We start from the raw sequence: 20,640 nt of genomic DNA on the forward strand, positions 1-20,640 counted from the left end.
TTTTAGCTTTTCTAGATTTGTGAGGTCAGGCACTGATATCAGATCAGAAGTCCTGGCTCGCAGTCTCCACTCTAATTCATCCCAAAGGTGTTTTTATTGGGTTGAGGTCAGGACTCTTTGCAGGCCAGTCAAGTTCCTCCACCCCAAACTCGCTCATCCATGCCTTTTGATGGACCTTGCTTTGTGCACTTGTGCGCAGTCATGTTGGAACAGAAAGGGGCCATCCCCAAACTGTTCCCACAAAGTTGGGAGCATGAAATTGTCCAAAATGTTTTTGTATGTACTGAAGCCTTAAGAGTTCCCTTCATTGGAATGAAGAGGCAAGGCCCCCCAAACTTTACACTTGGCACAATGCAGTACCGTTCTCCTAGTAACTGCTAAACCCAGAAGTGTACATTGGATTGCCAGACAAAAGCGTGATTTGTCACTCCAGAGAACACTTCTCCACTGTTGGAGTCCAGTGATGGTGTGCTTTACACCGCTTCATATGACGCTTTGCATTGCACTTGGTGATGTAAGGTTTGGATGTAGCTGCTCTGCCATGGAAACCCATTCCATGAAGCTCTCTATGCACTGTTGTACTAATCTGAATGCCACCCAAAGATTGGAGGTCTTTTAGCTATTGACTCTGCGGATAGTTGGCAACTTCTGCACACTGTGCTCTTAAGTGTGCGCTGACCTTGCTTTGTCATTTTACGTGGCCTACCACTTCGTGGCTGAGTTGCTGTTGTTCCCAGTTGCTTCCACTTTGTTACAATACCACTAACAGTTGACTGTGGAATATTTAGTAGCAAGGAAATTTCACAGATGGACTTATTGCACAGGTTGCAACCTATTATGGTACCACGCTTGAATTCACTGAGCTCCTGAGAGCGACCCATTCTTTCACAAATGTGTGTAGAAGCAGTCTGCATGCCTAGGTGCTTTTATACACCTGTGGCCATGGAGGTGATTGGAACTCCTGAATCCAATGATTTGGAGGGGTATCCCAATACTTTTGGCAATATATTTTGTGTGTGTGTAATATATATAGCAAAGGCACACCCATCTTCTTTCTCAGTTTGCTCCTTGTCCATCCCCACCTCATATCTTCTATTGTATCTTAGTTTGGGAAAGGGACCTGGACCAAAAACATTTCGGGATGAATTACAAAAAGGCTCGTGTATCCGCAGTGGCTCAGGAAAAGTGCTGCAAAATTCTCAGTCGCTGGTACCATTGCCCCTAATGATGCATATGATTTTTCCTTTTACTCCCAACACTTGCTGAAGGTGCAGAAGAGCAACAGGAACAATGCTGCTGTGATGGACATGTTCCCTGAATCCAGACTTATGCTCCTGCATTTTTCATACTTCCAAAATGACAATAGAGATGTATTCTCCTGTGTCTCCCACTATTGCCCTATTCTCAAGGCTTCCTAGTCTGTTCCATTCCTGGCAGTAAGTAGGAAGAAATAGAATCCCAAGGCATTGAAAATCCTCATCTACTCCTTCAGTGGCAAAGTGGTGCACTGAGCTAGCTCTCCTCCAGCATTTGGAAGAACTAGTTGTCCGGTTTTGTGACCGATATTCTGCTTGTTGCCACTTGGACTGTGTGGATTATTTTCTTGGGGTCTACACAATTCAGAGCCATTTTCTCTTGAATGCACTTTGGAACCGATTGCCTCCCTGCATTGTTACCCAACACCTCATCCCTTCTCTCACCCTTGTTTCCCTGCCTAGTCTCTACTAGACTCTTTAATCCCCCTTGGTCTTGCATTTAAATAACTGCAAATGTCCTACAAAATTTCTGGAGGCACCCAATTATGTGAAATTAAACTCGTGTAATTCTGAAATTACCAGCACTGGGTAAACACCATCAAGGAAGTACTGTACATTTAGGGTTGCCTAATACAGCACCACCATTGATTTCCTATATGGGCAACTCTTTTTATGCAGTTTAATACAGGAATTATGTTAAGTGGGCCTGATGTGGTATGAATGCCCTGCTTTATTGAAGGAATGTTACAGCTCTCTTGTAAGTTTGATGACTGTGGTGTGTATATATCCTTTAACCTCCTGTTGTATGTAGTGTTGTCTAAGAAGCAGAACCAGCTGGTCTTAAAGGTAGCTTTATAGACATTACAGGGAATGCAGCTGATATAGTTTAGGTAGAACGTTCCATAGCCGATTTGTGTTGAAGTCCCAAGACGTTTATAAACATAACATGATTATATCTCCATTTGTTTGCTTCTTAATCATTCATGCAACATTTGCATTGTTTCTGGGTGATGGCCGACCCAATGTTATAATATTCTTGGGAGGTTTGGTTTATCTACCCGTTTGAATTTTCCCAGTTGGACTATGGGTACTTCCTCAATGTAAGACAAGTTCCAAGGGTGTCTAAGCTCCTGCCAAGTGCTATTAGTCATTTTTGTACTTTTTTTGAGAAACATTAGCAGATCTGGCACTCTAAAAGGAGTAGTTCACTTGGCTGGCTTGTTTGGCGAATTGGGGGGGGGGGCGTTGTCAGTGGTTCTGCATACTTATATGTGAGAAATATAGGTAGGTATGTATGCAAGGAAGTGATCTCTGACAACCAGTCTGAGTTTGCAGTATACAGTAGGCTAATAGTCGATGAGGCTCCCAGGACTAGAAGTAAGGGGCTCTCTGGAGGTAATATTTTTATATAGAGGCAGCACAACACGCTTTTCTTTGATTGCGTACATGTTCTTTGAGAACTGGAGAGCATCTTTGTGGGTAAGGGTACATTTTATCAGTAAGTAAAATTTCACAACAGGCAGAAGAATGACAGCTATGTAGAGGATGTCCTGGACATGTTCTTGGCTGATGCTCCTCTGTCTGGCATCTGACCTATCCTTACATGTTGTATAACTCAGGAAGCCGGCCTTTAAACTTTATAAAGTGGTTACAGAATTGGCTGCAGCAGTAGTCTCAGGCATGTCTGATCTTTAACAAGTAATTGTTGTCAGTCCTGACAATGTGTAGACATCAGTTATTCCAAGTGGAAGGAAATTAGAACATCTTTTTGTGCTTTTGTGTCTTTCAGGTTATTGGTCTTCATGAATAGCTTCCTTTGATGTTGGGTGCCTCAGCAAGACCTCGTTTGAGAAGGTTGCAAAAGTAAGTTCCTGTGTGGGCAGATGGTGATAACCATATCGCATGCATAGTTTTGCTGGTATTTGTGATATGCTTGCTATTCTTTACTCTTTTAAGGGTTTCCTATTTTGTCAAACAATTACACATTCTCCCTTCCGTTCACTTTTGGGAGACAAATCAACTTCCAAAGTTATAGTCCAATTGAACTTGCAGTTTATATCTGCTAGGGACCCAGCTCCTGGAGATTTTTTTAAATGGCAGCATGGGGAAGCTGTTGACCCTGAAGATATTTAATATACTTTTTGGGTTTTTTTTAAAGCTTATTTCCAGGCAAACTGCTAAATACACAAATCATATTCATATGGGAGCAGTTTTACCTGCCAGAGGATTGGAATTTCAATCCAGTTATGAAATCTACACAGCAGTCTTGACTGGTAGGTGAGGAGACCGGATCTGTCTTCTGCAGTTTCACTTTTAACATACAGGTCTCTTCCCCACCCCACCCTCTGTATGGACTTTAAAAGGAAAAGAAGCACACTGTTGAGGTTGTCTCTCTGCTCAAGCTTTCAGATTTGTGGTCAGCTTCAGGTTTAAATTTTCTTCTTGGTTTAAGTTGACTCTATAGTGTGGGTGTTTTATTTACTAAAACTGGAGAGTGCAAAATCAGGTGCAGTTCTGCATAGAAACCAATCGGTTTCCAGTTTATATTGCCAAAGCTTAACTGAACAAGTGGAAGTTAGAAGCTGACTGGCTTCCATGCACAGCTGCACCAGATTCTGAGTGCTCCAGTTTCAGTAAATCTCCCCCACTGTGTATCCCATTTTGACTAGTACAGGTATGTTAGATTGTTCGTTCCTGTGGGGCTGGGACTGGTGTGATTTGGTTCTATGGACATTGCTATAAAATATGATCATTTCAGTTTTGTAGAAACCTAGGACATAAATGTACTGTGTGAGAAGCATTTGAGCAGTTTTCATTTGTGCAGAGATTAGTTTGTAAGGATGTATGTGGTTACTGTGATCCGTGTTTATAGTATATTTGTTTATACTCTGAAGAATGTGTGCATTATGGGAATCATTATTATGTTATTATTTTTCTTCGCCTCGGTTCACATGAACTTTTCCTCCTGCACACTTGGCGTTGAAATGGGATAAAGCAAATTGTATTTTTGCAGCGGATATAATAATACAAGCAACAGGATCAGATCCCTGAAAAGCTGATTGAATTATTCAGGGGAATATTTTGCACAGCTGTTTTAAATGACTGTTACTTTGCACAGCTTGTTTTGTATGAAGGATTCAAGAGCTCTCTCCTCCTCGTCTGCTTGGCTGCTGCGGCAATGATGTAGTAGCGTGCAATGAAAGGATTACCACAGGCAATGAAAGAGCAAACCCTTGATTATGAGATGTTACAGTGACTAACAGGGGTGTTCTCTTTCTTTATTTGCCAGTGAGGTTCAAAAACGGAATGAGAGAATCTGTCTGCCTTGAGTGACACTTTTAATTTCATAGACTGGGAACCATAGACTAGGAATATGTAAGAATACAGGCCTGAAAAATGCCTTTTATGAGGAACAATAATGGAGTTGGCATTAGAGTTCTTATTCTACTAATGGTGTCATGCTGACTCTCTGGCTTTTACACTTTGGGTCACTGCTTCACAGGGTGGATAATCAATGATTTTTTAAAAAAATAAAAAAAATCCGATTTTTTTTTTTTTTTTTTTTTTTTTTTTTTTTTTTTTTTTTTTTTTGATTTAAATCGGATTTTTTTGAATTAAATGCTTTTTGAGGAAAATAGATTACCATCCAAAGGTTATTCCATCATGAAATAAAGATTCGTTTTTTAATTATGTAGAATAAGGCTGTATATGTTTAATTTTTTTGGTAAATAAATTCCATGAATCCATTCACAATGTTATGCTCTTCCAGAGGTTTTTTGTAAGATTATTGGGCAGTTTCTCTGCCTACAAGATATTATCACAGATGCTCGGTTTACTTTTGCAGTTCTCAAAACTGAATTTGACTCAGCGGAGATCACATGCCTCTTCTTCACAGCAAAAATGTTATAACATGAACAGAGTTAAGAAAAAGACCTTAATCCTAACTTCTACAAACCTATGAATACAGAATCAACCCCTTCAGTGCTACATTTCAAGAAGTTCAGTGAATAGAATAGAAACAATATTTTTCTGATTGTTTGGAGTGGAATAGATCTGCACAAGAAGAAAGTGAAACTAAGTGTGAGGAGGAAGGGGCTGACAGTCTAAGTTTCTTAAAATATATATATTTTGTTTAGCCAAATTAGTTAACAAACATGGATGTTTAAGCAAATAACATATGCTGGAATGTTATTGTTTCAGTTGAATAAATCTATTAAAATTGTTATTAAGGTAATGATTTTTCTCCTTCCTAAGTACAACAGAAAAATTTTCCAAATATGAATGATTAACCTATTAAACTGGGGATAAAAAAACTAATATGAAAAGTTATTCTAAAAATCTTCATCTACTTGCATATTAAAGTTATACCAGCAAGAATTAGTCTATGTAGAAAACTAGGATTTAAATCAAGCCTTACTGACTAGTGATTTAAATCGTGATATAAATCAGTTTGATTTAAATCAAATCCACCCTGCTGCCTCAGGATAAGTAAAGTCCCATTACTTAGACTTTCCTGATAGGCATGTTTTATATATTTGTTTTGGCTCCAAGATTTAGAACGTTTTAAGCCAGGGTTAGTATAACAGCCTGGCAACCAGCATTTTCCTAAAGCACTCGGCTTATTTTAAAATAAAACTAGGGACTAATGCTAAGGATGCACTTCTGGCTGAGTTCTCTTGTGGACTGCAGTGGCAAACTAAGCAAAAGTAGACTCATTGGTGGGGAGAGCACTTGCCATAATGTGCCAGTGTGCACGGCATACATGTAAGGGTACAGTGCCTGTAGGGGAAGAAACATTTTCTTAAAACCAATTTAACCAAATGCTCTTGACCTGTAGATATATTTTGGTGAAGGTTTATATGAACATGAAATAAAGCTGAACTTCATGCAAACTGCTAAATACATAAATGAAAAAAAAAAGCCGTTCTTCCTGCTAAATTATTGGTATGTCTGTCCATCTAGTCCAGTGATTTAATGAAGTATCCACTTGCAGTTAGAGGAGCTTCAGTCTCCCACCAAAACATTAAAAATCAGCAGCTACAAATACTGTAGCTGCTGACTTTTAATATAAGGGTACTTACCTGTCCAGGGATCCAGCACTGTCCTCATCCAAGTCGATTCTTCAATCTGCTTCAGATCCAGGAGGGGCAGAATCCTAACTAAGGTAAACCAGCCATGAAGCCCACTGCACATGCGCGAGGCGCTGCCCTTTTTGAATGGTCCCGCAGTCTTCTGGGACATGTGATGTGTACCAGAATGCTGCTGGGGAAGGAGGGGGAGCTGAGCTACTGCATGGAACTCTTAGGTGATCTGACTGGAAGTGGCAAGGGGTACCTGTCAAAACCAGGAACCCACTCCCCTCCCAAAAAGTGCCAAATGTTAAAGGGGGTGGGAGAGTTGATGCAAATGAGTGGAACTTCCCCTTTTGGGTGAAGGTTTGCTTTAAGTTTACCACCTGTGAAATTTAAAAAAATGCACATTTTGCAGAAAAAAATGTTTTTGTTTTTTTTTTCTCCCACAGGAGCCTGCAGAGCATTGCACATGTGATTAGTAGCTCAGGGGTGCAATCTCCGGTACCTTTTTGACAAGCCCTTCAGCTTTCAGCCTATACCGCTGTACGGGTTTGCCATTTCAAACCTGCAGAGCTTGTGAAAGAACGAAGAAGGTGCTCATCAGCGTCTTCACAGTTCATTGAAAACTAAAAACAGTTTGTGAATGAATGATGTGGCTGTGCTGGCGGAGCCCCACATAGACCTGCCATTTTTGAACAGTGACAGTGGGGAGAGGATCCCCTGCCTGCTATCCCCAAGCCTACTAAATAGACAGTGACAGACCAGCAGCAGAATAAGGAAGCATTTTTTTTCCCCTTTCTTTCCCCCCTCATGTATAGTATGTTTGCATGCAGCCCATCTGATTTGACTCTGTCCCACTTCTCCCTTCTCCCTTTTTCAGCCAGTACTGCTGAATAGTTGTTGCAAGGGGCCGATATCAAGTCTAGCTAGTTACTCTGGCTGAATTTAAATAAAAGCAATTAATGATTTATTGGTGGAATCAGAGCTGCATTAATTTGTGTCTTGTACATATCTGCCTGGAGCTTGATAGTCCGCAGGTGAGCGCCATGACATAGCTTTTTGCTTCTCTATTTAGGTTATAAATGGATGTGTTCAATGTTACTCATCATGTACACCAGCACAAGCAGAGGAGGATAGATCACTGTTTATCTTTTGTATATGCTCTTGGCTACGGCCCCTTCCACAACATGCCCAGGTTATTTAAAGCTACTTAACCTCTTCAGATGGTTAACTCACCCTTCTCTGCCTGTTATCCAGTCTTTGCAGCTCTGGGCTTGTTACATTGATAGGTTTTTAATTAGAATATATGACATCATGTAAATGCTGGATGTTCCTGGAAAAATCTCCTGCATAAATGAACTGGAAGAAAGCAAATGATGTATTTTGTGCTGGCATATTTCTGCTTTTATTACAAAGAACAATAAGGTAGCAGCTCTTCTTTCTGCTCATTCTAACGCATCCATTCAGAATTAATGCACACCGGTAACCCGGCTGTTTATTCATCGCAGAACTTGAGAGGCAGCTGAGATAGTACAGACCAGTAGAAACAAATGGCAACCACCCCAACCTATAACTGGCTTTGCAGCGTGGAGCCCATGGAAGGGCAATGCTTGGCAAAAAATAACACAAAAATTCCCAGCTCTCTTACCAGCCAGCCTGCAACAAACCAAATTAAACTTGCCTAACAGTTCATGTTAAAACAAGGGGTTTAGTTTTACACACAGCTGCAAGTATATTCATAAGCTACAGAGGCCACATCACGGCACCCCAGTGTACTGCAGTCCTAACTCCTATAAATTTTGAGAGTCTTAAAGTTTGAACACATATATAATAATGGATAGATTAAGGACAGGCATGCCTGGAGGGAGCCCACACCTCCTTAACCTACCTAGTGGTATTCCCGAGTGTAGCTCGGGGTAAAATGTCAGTACCAAAAGCGGTAACCCCGAGCTACACTCGGGCTTACCATGCGGCGCTGCATAGGGATTCCCTGCAGAGCTTACCTTGTCCTTTGCTCCCGCGATGTGTCCCCTGCAGCGTCCCCGGCCATCTCCTCCGGCCGATGCCGGCATCCGGCTTCTGTGTTCCGGTCCCTGTGACGTCGGGACGTACAGGCGCCGGCGGGAAATTTGAAAATTTGAAAAAATTTCATTTTTTTTCCCAAACAAATTTTACATAGTAAAGCATTGCTGTTTCAACCCATTTCACATACATTTTGTCCCTAGTGCTTTGTCCTGTGCCCTGCCTGCATTTTGTCTGTCTGTTCTTTCTGCCTGGAAACTAAGAAAAGTCCATGGCGTCCAAAAAGCGTCCCTTTAGGTCAAAAGCGGTTTTAGATCAGCTAGAGAACAGCGATAGTAAATCAGAACCACTTGCAGAATTGAGTGATAATGATTCGTGGGGGAAATTCGTCATCAGACACTGAAAACGATTTTGCGACTTTGCTCAGAAATGTGCGAACTTGGCGCTATATTTCAAATTTCAGTGTTTTTGGTTTGATTATATTATTGAATTTAATCTATTATTTTTTATGATTATTAAGTTATAATTTATGATTTCGTGTTTCAAATTTTATCATACCCGGGATGTTTAATAGACTCTTGTTCGGACAGATTTCAGTGAGTTATTCCTAAAAATTACAGCCTACAATAAAAAAACTACATATTTTCATGCAAAATAATGGTACCGTTTTCAGCACCAAAAATCTGAAATGATCATACCGCTAGGGAGGTTAAAGGTATGGGGATGCACTGGACACCCAGCAATAGTACAATGGCAGCAAAGGTATCCAGTGTCACCTCACCTGTACAGTACAGGGGAGGATAGTTTGCTGCATTCAGAGGAGGCTAATGCTGACTGTGGGTACAGCTGCACTCTGTGCTATGGCCTTTTACAAACTGGGCGATTAGTTGTGGCTAGAAACTCTGAAGACATGCTTTCCTTAGGCGCATACCACATCCAGGTCAGAAGCGCTTTTAGTCTGTAACCATTTGGATGAAAGGTTACATAGGAATAGTGGTGGTGCTGGCCTTTGATTTGTATGGAGTACAAATCTGAAGGTTGCTACTATTTGCACACAGTAGTGGAGATTTACTAAAACTAGTGCACACAGAATCTGTTGCAGCTGTGCATGGTTACCAATCTGCTTCTAACTTCAGCTTGTTCAATTAAGATTTGACAAACATTGGAAGCTGATTGGTGACTATGAAGAGCTGCACCAGATTCTGTGTGCACCACTTTTAGTAAATCTCCCCCCATTGCGTGCATGCAGTGTGTAGCTCTGCCTGGAAGAATCTACTGATTCTCATCAGCCGTTGTTCCTGTGAATGTAGCCTTAAAGGATAAATTCACCTTTTTACAAAAAATAATAAATGCACAAATATGCATTTATTTTGTTTCTGAAGCTTCTAAAGCATTGCACCAGTGATCAGCAGAACGCTGATGTCATGCAGGTCTCCTGCAGACCTGTCAGTGTATCTGCTTGCCTGTACGGGCAACCTGATATACTGACAGGAGGAATTAATGAACTACCATGGTGCTCCACAGCCACATAGGCTGTCAGAACTTGTAGTTCATTCATTTACAGAACATCATGAATGAATGACGTGGGTGTGAGTGGAGCCCTGCATGGCCATGTTTTTTTTTTTTTTTTTTTAAATTGTGACAGGAGGAGAAGATCCCCCGCTAGCTGTCACAATGGGGAGTGGGGAGGAGCAGAGGCTGGTCCATTCGAAACCTGTTACACCATGAATAAGGTGAACCTATCCTTTTAAAATGTATGTAAATTCTAACAAACTACATATTTTGTTCTTTTTTTGGTCTGTTAAATATACTACTGATAGGGTTTTGTTAAATCTGTTTGAGACGTGCAGAAAACAGCCCATTGATGATCTCAAATGCAGAGCGGTCCTGTGCCTTGTGCACTCTGCAATGTTAATTCAGGGAGTCTGTTGAGCCCTCCTAGTTCTCATCTTGGGACTACAGAATATTAGCCTTTATGTTGTGGAGGTGAGGAGAGTGGGAGGGTTTGACTAGTTTAATAAAAGACAACTTGGCAGGGCTGACACCACTCAGTCCACAAAAAGGACATACTGTAGGAGCTGAGTGCAATTCTGTCAGATTAACATTTTTGTTGCCAATGGAGTATTTAAAGCGATAAACCGTGGGGAAGTGTGCATGTATCACAGTGATATAAATATACACTTTAAGGCTCCACTCACACCAGTACAATATCAGATGTCACACCGAATTGCATGACAATCACATAATTTTCAATGGTGCCTGTTCACATCAATGCAGCACAGCATGGTGCCTGTTCACATCAATGCAGCACAGCATGGCACAATTTTAGGAAAATGTTCTGTACTACATTGGTGTAAGCTGGAAAAGTATATCTAAACCCAAGAGCAAAGATTTTATACAAAGCAGCTTACCTGTCCATAGATGTGATTGCATTTCTATTTTTTTTTTTACTTGGTCCTGCCAGAAACCGTTTTCTAAGGTGTCCAAGGGTGACACTGCTCTCTTGCTGTACTGTGGTTTTGTTGAGATTTCAGTTTAGTGCACTGGGTGTTCATTCCATGCACATTGGATTTCTGGTAAGATCAAAAAGTATTTTTCTGTACATAGAAAATATAAAAAGAAAAAATGCAGCCACCTAATCCACGGACTGCATCTAAGGTTTGGTAGCTGCAATATATTACATATTTTTGGGTTCAGATTTTAAAGCTGAACTCCAGCTTTACCATGCAGAGTCACCCAGGCTCCTCTCCTACTAAAATTGCTCACTCTGATTTCACTGCACACTGTGAACTCCTTGCAGTGTGTATTGGAAGCTGCAGCAAGTCAGAGCCATACTAATTTCCGGGCTGGAGGATGCCCAACATCATCTTTCCTTTCCAGCCTGACTGCCCCTAGCCCACCACTTTTATTTATTTTCATTTCAATCACAGAGGCTTAGCATCACATTTGGGCGTTGCCTAAGGCAATCTGCTTGCAAATACAGCCTGGCTAGGAACAGCCACTCCTCCACCTAGACTGACCACCTAGACAAGACATTTTGATATTTGAATAACTCACCACTGCTCGCATTAGGTCTGAGGGCTTTTGTACTGAGGCAGGGTGCTGGGATGTTTTCGGTAAGCTACGTAAAACACCCTGCCAGCCTCTCCCACCAGCCCTCATCTGTCTGTATTGCATAGAAAAGCACAAAGACCCTGTAATGATGTCATTGAGTCCAAATGAGGTGTGTTTAAAAAAAAAAAAACAAAAAAAAAAAATTTTTTTTTTTTTTACTTAATGTTATAACCATATTGATAAGGAAAAGAAGGCTAAGCTTCAGGTTTAAGCAGACTGAACTAATAGTAAGTAAAGTGATAGTGAAGTCTGAACTCTGGATTTGCATATGTGTTCCATGACTCAAAGTAGTATAACAGGTGGAACTGATTGACAGCCAGGGAAATATTATTTTCAGAAGGAGGGATTCTTTCATCACATGATGGGTATTGATCCTTTTGACTTGTTGTGTTACTAATAACAGATGAAGTTCCACTCGCTAAACTATATCCTATGGGGAAGTGTGTGATCAATGATATGTTACATTAAGGATCTGCCCTCCTTGGTGTTTTGTCAAATTTTTTTTTTTTGCTTTCTTGGCCATTGCTGGACTTCTGTGTCCTATTTTTGGCACTGCTGTTATACTGTAAAAGGGTTATCATACAGGAATAGGACTGATAGGAGGGCAGAGATAGGAGGGGAATGTAATAGACATATAGAGTGGCTGTCTGCTGAAAGGGGAACTCCACAGGCCTAATGGCAGGGAATCTGCCTCTTTTTTTGGTTGCCTGCTTTTTTCAGTAAAATGTACAGAAACTGCTGTAGCTGACCATTCCTGAACAATCTTGTGCAAATGACTGTAATAATTTAAAGGGGACCTGCATTGCCAGAGCAGTTTGGTTTTATTTTTTAACCCTAAAAGAGGTCACAATTTAAAGTCCCTAACTCACATTCATACATACACATACAATTTAGACAGAAGCCAATTATCCTACCAGCATGTCTTTGGAGTGTTGGAGGAACTGGAGTACCTCAAGGAAACCCACCCATGCACAGGGAGAACATGCAAACTCCAGGCAGGTATTGTCATGGCTGGGATTCGAACCAACGACCCTAGTGGCGCTAGGCGGACGTGCTAAGCACTTAGCCACTGTACTGCCCATTAAACTTTTTTTTTTTTTTTTAACATCTTAATTCATAAAAAAAGCCATCACTCATCTCTGTAGCTACATGTACTTTGAAGTAATTAATATTTCAAGACCACAAAAGACACGAAATTCAGAATTCAGTTGGTTTCTAGTTGCTTGCAGCCATGGTGTTCGGCAGGTTGGAAAATTCTGCTTCAATAGTAAGGGCGGGCTTGTGCAAATCTGTGACCAGCTGACAGACAGACAGCACCCGTAACCACACAATACAGGTGTACAAGGGCAGATGAGCAGTCTTAGACACAAACTATTCACATCCACGGCTATGACAGGTACGGTGCTGGAGAAAAGACAGGCAGGGAAGGGAGGAGGCGATATTTAAAAAATATTAAATGTGTAAGTTGCCATAAAGCCCCTTTTGTATTTAAAAGCCCCAGACATTACGTAGCCTCCCTGGCGGTATTCCCGAGTGTAGCTCGGGGTAAAGTTTCAGTACCACAAGCGGTAACCCCGAGCTACACTCGGGCTTACCATGCGGCGCTGCTTGGGGATCTGTTCTTCTCTTACCTTGTCCTGTGCTCTCACGATCTCCCTCCTGCAGTTTGGACAGATTTTTGTGAGTTATTCCTAAAAATTACAGGCCTACAATAAAAAAATACATATTTCCATGCAAAAAAAGTACCGCTTTGAGCACAGAAATATGTACATAATCGGACTGCTAGGGAGGTTAAAACAGATTTAAATACATTTTTTTTTTTTTAATCCGGACAAGTAGATTGGGGCACCGATTTTTAGTCCCTGGTCAAGTAGTTTTTTTTTTTTTTTTCTTTTCCAAAAATGTTAACACCCCTGCATTAATTGGTTGTGTGTGCGTGTGTTTTTTTGTGTGCTCTTCTCTTTTTTTTTTTTTTTTTTTTTTTTTTAGGTTAACTGTAAGCTTTTTAGGACTGTCCACTTATGTAAAATAAAAAAACAAAAAAAAACAAAAGTGACAGGAAGCTCAGAAAGTTCAAATGAAATGAATGTACAATGAGAAAGGTGGCCACTGGCTGTGAAGATGAGAACAGCTGATTTGATCCCAGCCGTTTGCAGAGCTATTTATGGTAGATTAGCCTGAAGCATGTGCTCCTCTCTTCAAGCCATAAATGGTTGCTCATCTGTAATGTTACCACACTGCATTTGGCTTGGAGTGTTCTGAGCTTGTAGCAATCCTCTAATTTCATGCAGGCAAACAGCAAACACAGGCATGGATAAAGACAACGCTGGCATATACAGCCTGTCCAACTTCTTGCAGCTGAGAGCTTTTATTTTGCCCCCCCAAAGGTTTTCTTCGACCAATCCAGAATTTTCCACAGCGGTGTCGGGATTGTCCTTTGGTCACATGCTTGATGTGCGTGCGATTTAGCTGCCGTCTGAAATTACTCCTCATAGAACTTTCTTGGCAACAGACAGCAAAAATATCTGCATGTTAATATTCACTCATTATCAAGCCACATTTTATGTCTTAAAGTGTCCTAGTATTATATTTTTTTCTGTTAAAGATTCATTTTTCTCACTTTTTTTTGGCTTGTTTTCATTTGGGGTGTTATGGTTTTTGAGCTTCATCCTATCTAAATTTTAAAGAGGAAGACTGGTCCTGACAATTCAGTAAGTTTTTTTTTTTTTTTTTTGTCTCTTTTTGAAATATATGAAAACATATCTGCAGCTTTTACCTGTTTGAGTTTTTTGATACGCTAAACATACATTGCCTTTGGTTGTTTGTAATGACAAGAATTTAATATTAGATGTACTAAGGTTTCTCAGGTAATTTTGGTTATGTATTGTCTTGTTTTGGAATGTTGTAATCACACATAAGCACTCTTTCAAGTGTCTTATCACTGGCAGCCATCTTGGAAATGTTGATTCAGAAATTAGGTATTAAAGTTGTTGTGAAAAGGAAGTCTGAGAGCTTCTGTAGTTATATTGAACCAAAAAAAAATACTGAAAAGGAACCCTTATGTTTATTAAAAATTAACAAATCTATCTACAGACATTCCTGGTAACACAAATTAGGAGTAGCATGCATGAGGTAGCCAAACCAATGCTTGTCAGTGTTCGTGGATCATTGCCTTTAGTGTATTTAGGAGTAGCATTACCTGTACATTTTCTCTACTTGTACAAAGAACACACAAGGCATATCTTCAATAACATGGTAACTAGAACCCATGACCACCAATCAGAAATGATTTTTCTGCAGCTTAGCTGGGGTACTGGGGGCTGCTGCACCTTTTAGTATTTGTCATTTTTTTGGTGGACTTTGCCCTTTTAATGCATTTATATAATTTATGGTTGTTGGCAAGTTGAATCACATGCTGGATTGTTCTATCTCCTGAGGACACGTGATAAGACATCTCCACCAAAAGTCCAAGTTCTGCTCAATAATTTGGAATGTTGTTCCTTGCTATGAATTTTGCTGTCTTTTTCTCACGTCAGTACTTTCTGCCCATATGGCTTTTTTTGCTGCAAAGTTCTTTGTTAAAATTCTTTTGCTGTTGGTTTTTGTATATTGTTATAAGTTGTGCTTTTATTAAAGTTTTCAAAGTCTTGCCAATTGATGATTTTGGAATTCTCCCATTTACTGGTACTTCAAGATTGGGAATATTAATGGCGTTTATACCAAAGGTCAGGCAGCTGTGATAAGGCCTCAGAGGCCACAATGCATTCACACCTTAGCCATGGGTTTCTGTGCTTTTGAAAAATTTTCATAGGGTTCAGCAGCAGAGTGCTGGCTGTTTGCATATTGGATTTTGATTTGTAGGATAACATGAGCCCTGCGGTGATACCAGCATTCTACCAGGAGATCTAGGATAAGCAGACTTTTTTCTGTGTTTTTCATACTGTGCCCAATGGCTTCACCACAAGCTTGTTTGAGAGTTGTTCTCCCATGAAGTATTCCACATAATGTAGATTAAACTAGTATCTGAGAACAGTCACACCTTTTGTTATGGTGAGAACACCGACATCTGCAGAATTGCCTTGCCACTGCAGTCCATAAAAATATAGGAATCTGTGATTAAAAAGTGTGTGTGTATAGCTGAAAACATTTTTTTTTTCTTATTTTAAATAGAGTAGAAAATGGTTAAAACCCCAGTAATTCTATTTTTTTGCATTCTATGTTCATTGGGGCAATTTAAGCAGGGTATATATGTACCGAATGTTTCTGCTTTCATTACGTGTACCACTATCCTGTTGAACAGAAGTTGGTCTAATGACTAGCTTCCATCCATTGAACAGTCATGCTGGAAATCCAGCATTAAATTAATACTTGCAGTGATTGCAAGAGCTTGATTTGTGTATTTCGATGGGGCGGGCTGCTGTCAGAATACAAAGACAAAGCGGAAATGATCCCTGCATCAACATCACAAACACTGGTTGAATGAAGCGCCCCCCCCCCCCCCCAAAAAAAAAAAAAAAATCTGCATATGTACACTGCTTTACCTTCAAACATCTTTTGGAGACACAACAGGAAGTGAGAGGGAATACTCAGTGGTCACCAGGACAAAATCTACCAAATGAGGGCTCTTGATCTGGTGACAGTCTAACAGTTTTGTTTATTTCCCATCATTTTCTGATTGTGGTGACCAGGGGAGAAAGACAGACAGCAATAAAAATCTGGCAGTGGTTCTAATCTCTGCCAACTCTATTCTCCATCCCCCCCCCCCCCCAAAAAAAAACCAAAACGTACACACACTTGCCACTTGCCAAATCATTGGATTCAGGTGTTCCAATCACCCCCCATGGTCACATGTGCTTAAAAATCAAGCACCTAGGCATGCAGACTGCTTCTACAAACATTTGTGAAAGAATGGGTCGCTCTCAGGAGCTCAGTGAATTCAAGCGTGGTACCGTGATAGGTTGTCACCTGTGCAATAAGTCCATCCGTGAAATTTCCTTGCTACTAAATATTCCACAGTCAACTGTTAGTGGTATTATAACATAGTGGAAGTAACTGGGAACAACAGCAACTAGGCCACGTAAAATGACAGAGCGGGGTCAGTGCATGCTGAAGTGCGCAGAAGTCACCAACTGCTCGCAGAGTCAATATCTAAAGACCTCCAAACTTGGTGTGGCCTTTAGAGAGCTTCATGGAATGGGCTTCCATGGCAGAGCAGCTGCATCCAAGCACTTACATCACCAAGTGCAATGCAAAGCGTCAGATGCCGTGGTGTGAAGTTCGCCACCACTGGACTCGAGAGCAGTGGAGATGTGTTCTTTGGAGTAATAAATCACGCTTCTCTGTCTGGCAATCTGATGGACTTGTCGGGGTTTGGCGGCTGCCAGGAGAACAGTACTTGCCTGACTGCATTGTGCCAAGTGTAAAGTTTGGATGTAGACAATTGGTTTTATCTGAAGAAAAATGTATGACCAAGCATTTAGACAACAAGATTTTTTATTCGTACTCCTTGCATATGCATTTATTTTTCAATATTCATAATACACTTTCTATAAATATTTTATAAGGTGTGTTCCCAGAGAGCTTTAGTCTCATCTTAAATGGATACATCAGTATCGATATATACGCTATAGGTTGCAAAAATCTTGAATTCTGCTTTTAATTTAAAGATAAAACCAAATCAAGTATACCTGTGCTGCTCTTAGGTAATGCCTATCCATAAAAGGACACTCACATCTTAAAGGAAATGTTTGACTACCATCATTACAAGGCATCTAGGAGTTTCAGAACTGTCCATAAATCAAAGTGGTCTCTAAAGTCTATGAAAAACAAGACCTTTTTTTAATTTATTAAATTATATGCTTTTATGAGGCAGAACTGTAAATTATTTCTTTGGTAGCATCCCAGTTAATGGGAAATTGTATGTAATATGGCAGACTACGGGGTGACATTTTTTTTTTTTTTATGCATTGCTATCATGCACCACAGCAATAACAGGTGTATAAGTGTAGATAAACAATTAAAACTGACAATACCTAGACAATGCTATAATTCTGCTGTGCTATTTTAATAGTAATGTGTCTTTGAAGGGGGCATTTCTGAATACAGTGGGCCTGTTTTGCAAGATCATAAGTAGGGCCTTCTTCCTTAAGAAAAGAATGAAGCTACATTCGCACAGGCCCATTGTGGTGTTGCATCTGGATCCTTAATCTCCTGCGTCTGGACTCAACACAAATGTACTTTACAGCATCCATGAATGTTATTGTTCATTGAGATGGGTACATGGTGATCAGCAACTTTCCAGGCAAGCACCATCCATAGCTTCGTACCTGTCCAGACAGCATTCCTGGTAGACATGGATCTTGGCAGGCTCAGCTTTGTGTAAACATGTATTTTTCTTCAGCTCTATGGCTGAAAGGATCTGTTTGGATGTTTCTTATTTAATTTCTGTGGCAGCAAGGATCTACTCTGTCTTGTTGACAGAAATCTCACATTGTGAATGCAGTATAACCGAGAGCAAATAAATAAGTGCAAACCTAAAATGAGTCCCTTGGTGGCAGTAGAGGGCACCAGTGTACAGATTTGGTATGGATCCATACTCTTTGTTGGCAAAGTTCTTTACATGGTGAATATTGTGTGTAGCTAACGTGCCTTGCAGCACTGAGGTTCTGTGTTCAATTCCCAAGAGGCATACTGTTTTTATTATGTTTGTGAGGGTTTTCTCTAGACATGTTCTTTTCTCACAATCTGAAAACATTGCGCCAAATTAATGGTCTTTCACACAGATGTGCCCTAAAGTTTATCTGACTGTGGACAGGTCAGTCTGGGATCCTGGATCCCCCTGGATGTATGCCAGTCATATCCAGCAACATGTTATGCTAGTAAAATGATACCCCCCCCCCCCACTTGCCTTGGAGGATTAGAATACCTTCATCTTTGGGGAAGATTCTTCCTACAGAGTGGCAGAGAGCAGGAGCCATGAGCTGGGAGGCAGAGCAGGTCTGTATAGAGGTGGGCTCCAGATGAGTTCCTTTTGTGATGGAAGGCCATCCTCTTGATTGCTGGGGCATGCACTGCACTTGGCTATTCCACCCATGTGTGGGGGCTGTGCAGTGGCATTGCTTCTGCTGAAGACTGGGGGGGGAAGTTCAGAGACAAAGGTAGCCTCTGCTGACCCGAATACTCAATGTGTGCAGTTGATGAATGGACCCCGCCCACCTTGAGGCCTGTGTGCATGGCGGGCACTGCACATTGACGATATATCTGTACTCTGTGGACTATGAATTTTTTTGGAAAGATATCCCCCAAAAATTAAGGAAACGGAGTTGCCATCTTTGGGAATGATCACCTTTTATCTGCCGGAGCAGGGTTGATGCTAGAATCTTGTACCTGGGGCACTTGCCTAGGCCTGGGTCCTGAAACCTTGGTCTTGAAAACGCCCTGTGGGTGGGGCGAAACACGTTGATGCACTTCCGGTCTGCCGTCTTCTTGGCCTACACGTCACTTCCGGTATTTGGAACGCACGCCGACTTTTGCGGTTCAAGCAGCCATTTTTGAGGTGGAAAGCTGGTCATCCTCTACAGTGATCCTTAAAGCGTGAGATCCCTATATTTACAATTTGGAAACTTGTTCCTTTGAAGCCTTTGAGGCTATTAAACAAGGCCCGTTATTTTATTGAAACGTGAGTGTCCTTATTCTATGGATTTATATGGTATTGAGTGGCAGTATTACACTATGTAGCCTTTCTTTCCTTGCACATTATTGAGGATTCCATGGAGAAGTAGAGTGGAGTCGATTGCTGTATCTAAGCAGGGTGAAGGCGATTTGAGTTCCTCCTGAGGGGCTATAGGATCCCTTATATCCTATGAGGCTTATTACTCGCCTCCATCTGGTGAGTGCGGTCAATATTATTTTTCACGTGGTGATTAGGTGGAAGCACATTTTGGAACATTGTTTTGAAAATCCTTTTGGGAAAATAAGGACTTATGTTTGAAATATTATATATATATTTTTGCACGGACATTTATTTATTTGTGATTATTTTTATTTATTTAATTTTTGCGCTGTTTTTTTGTGTTATTTACAACAGAATATTTGTCCACATAGATGGGACAGGTAAACTAAAAAAAAACCTGCATTTGTCGCTTTTTTTTTTAATTGTTCGTGACTTTTTTTGTGAGCTTTCACCTCCCTCACTGTGCTTGTACAGAACCTGAGGAGTGGATGCCACTGGACTAGACACGCAGTAATATCCTGACAGAGGTTCTCCCCCCCCCCCCCCCCCAAATCCCCCTTTAAAGCTGATCTCTGGGCAGGAACAGCCTCAGTGAGGTCTTTCAACATTACAAGGTTTCATAGTGGTTCTGAAGTCAAAAGGGTTTTTTTTTTGTCACCCAGGACCCTGCATTCACTATCAGGTCTCCCACAATACACACAACATGGAAATGCAATTATTTTAGTAAATATAAACTGCTAAATACCTTTTTCATCAGCAGTTAGAGCAGTCTTGTGACTTCAGCAGAGCACTAGTTAAAGCTTGTAGGAGGAGTTTTCTTTCTGCTCTAGGAGGATTTGAAACCCCTGACCCTCTGTCTGGACAGTGCTGATTAGCCCTATGCTGATCACCTACACTCTCCCAAGAAAACAAAAAACCCCTCTAGCAATACACACCAAACTGAGCATGTGCATGTGACTACAGATTCAGTCTGTATCAGGTGGTCAGAGAAGAAAGGATCACACAGCCTTTTTACAGAATGCAGAGTATTAACCCCTTAGGTTTTGCAATGAGTATAACAAGCATGCTTTACTGCATTGTCCATTTTCCGTTCAGCTTTGTGCCTATCTGCTGTGGCTCTTCTCTCCTCTTCCTGATCTCACTGGAGGCTCTGATGACAACAGGAGTCATTGGCTTCTGCTGCTTTCAGTCAAAACCAGTGAGGAGAGAAAGTAGGGCGAGAGTCAGGACACACACAGCCTGGCTCGGGAATGTGCTCACATGAGTGTCCCCATAGCAAGTGGCTTGCTATGGGGGCACTTGCAAAACAGAAGCCAACGATGGCAGGGGATCCCAGAAGAGCAGGTTTGGGGCTACTTTGTGCAATACCACTACATACAGCAGGTGAGTATAAACCATTGTTTTATTTCAGGTAAAATAGTTTATTTCTAGGAGTTGGCGTAAC

The 20,640-nt window shown here is 40.9% G+C and overlaps 1 protein-coding gene across 4 annotated transcripts in view; it reads left to right on the forward strand.

Moving 5' to 3' along the window:
• SVIL (supervillin) overlaps positions 1-20,640 on the forward strand; it is a 345,773-nt gene that overhangs the window by 72,992 nt on the left and 252,141 nt on the right. For 3 of the 4 annotated variants that reach the window (XM_089668670.1, XM_089668672.1, XM_089668669.1), the window contains exon 2: positions 3,046-3,119. The gene's annotated coding sequence lies outside the window, so the exon portion shown is untranslated. Of the gene's footprint in view, positions 1-3,045; positions 3,120-13,733; positions 14,176-20,640 lie in introns of those variants that run through there. The other variant, XM_089668673.1, reaches the window with a different exon arrangement.

Source organism: Staurois parvus, unplaced genomic scaffold, assembly GCF_062004578.1.
Source record: "Staurois parvus isolate SC_StPar_1 unplaced genomic scaffold, SC_StPar_1.0 ptg000061l, whole genome shotgun sequence".
NCBI lineage: Eukaryota > Metazoa > Chordata > Amphibia > Anura > Ranidae > Staurois > Staurois parvus.